We start from the raw sequence: 1,251 nt of genomic DNA, 5'->3' as shown, positions 1-1,251 counted from the left end.
GTGTGTGTGTGTGTGTGTGTGTGTGTGTGTGTGTGTGTATGTGTGTGTGTGGGAGACAGAGACAAAAAGAGGAAGCTGACATTATTTTTCTGCAAGTATTTGAATTTTTAAAATGATTAATTGTGAATAAAAGCTTTGTTATACATTTCAAGGGAACAAACTGCCAGCAGGAACAGGTTCATTTATTGAGTCACTTTTGTTACTGAAATAGACTAGCCAACCGCCATCTTGCTAGGTGCTACGAGGCGTCCTGAGTTACTGCCGAGATGTCAGCAGACCATAGATATCTGAGGAAATAAACTAAAAAAGAATTATTAAAAACTGCACTTCAACCTGCTCCTCGGTGGTCTTGGCATAATTTAAATATCTGCTCAGTCTTTAGGTAGTAAAACTCAGACCATGACGCTTCCTCCACCATGCTTCACAGATGGGATGGGACGCACATTTTTGCTGCTACTTTGACCAGAATGGTTTTGTTACTTGTTCATAAATCTACTCTATTTTTGCATAACAAGCTGAGCTGGGATCGCCCCCAGTTTTCTATATCAGGGGTGAAAAAAATCATAATGAATGATTGTTTAAAAAAAATAAAGTGCTGACATTCATTTTCTTGTCATAAAAACCAGTGGAATTGTTACTTTTGTTTAAAACTGTTGTGTCTTCATTTTTTTGTTTTCCCTAAATGAGGGTGTTTTTTTTTTTGAAAAGTTTAAAAATGTTAAAGATCAGTGTTATTTGTACAGAGGTTCTGACACAAACTGTGAATCATTAAACCTAAATATATATTCTAATATAAAAAATATTCAGTGATTACGGTCATTGTCCAAACACACGTTTACATTTTGACAGGAATTTTTTATATCGTTTTGAAACAAGAATACATATTTTTCCAGCTATTCTCTATTACAGTTTTTAAAACTGTAAACCTGAGCTGATCAGTTCTAGCAACACTGCACTAAATTAAATGATGAAATCAACTTTTTTACAAAAAAGCCAAATATGTATACARTTTCTCAAATATTAAACAAAACTAAACTCTATCAAAATGATCAGTTGTTTTGAATATAGGAAGCAATTTAAATGTTATAATTTATTTGATAACTGTAAACCTTTTATCAATTATGAGCCCCACAGTTAGGCTTAAATACATTTGTATTGATTACTTGTGATTTTTTCCCCAATATATCTTCTTTATGTTTACCACTGCTGGGTCTGTAGCTGACTGTTAATAAAAAGGCATTTTAAACAAAA

General features: G+C 32.9%; 1 protein-coding gene across 1 annotated transcript in view; it reads left to right on the top strand.

The window, feature by feature from the left end:
* Positions 1-1,251, top strand: part of slc51a (solute carrier family 51 member A) — a 15,492-nt gene extending 14,241 nt beyond the window's left edge. The window contains exon 9 of the mRNA XM_014018787.1: positions 39-1,251. The gene's annotated coding sequence lies outside the window, so the exon portion shown is untranslated. The remainder of the gene's footprint in view (positions 1-38) is intronic.

Source organism: Austrofundulus limnaeus, unplaced genomic scaffold, assembly GCF_001266775.1.
Source record: "Austrofundulus limnaeus strain Quisiro unplaced genomic scaffold, Austrofundulus_limnaeus-1.0 Scaffold201, whole genome shotgun sequence".
Taxonomy (NCBI): Eukaryota; Metazoa; Chordata; class Actinopteri; order Cyprinodontiformes; family Rivulidae; genus Austrofundulus; species Austrofundulus limnaeus.
Note: the sequence above shows the minus strand (reverse complement) of the source record. Positions and strands in the feature narration are given on the sequence as shown.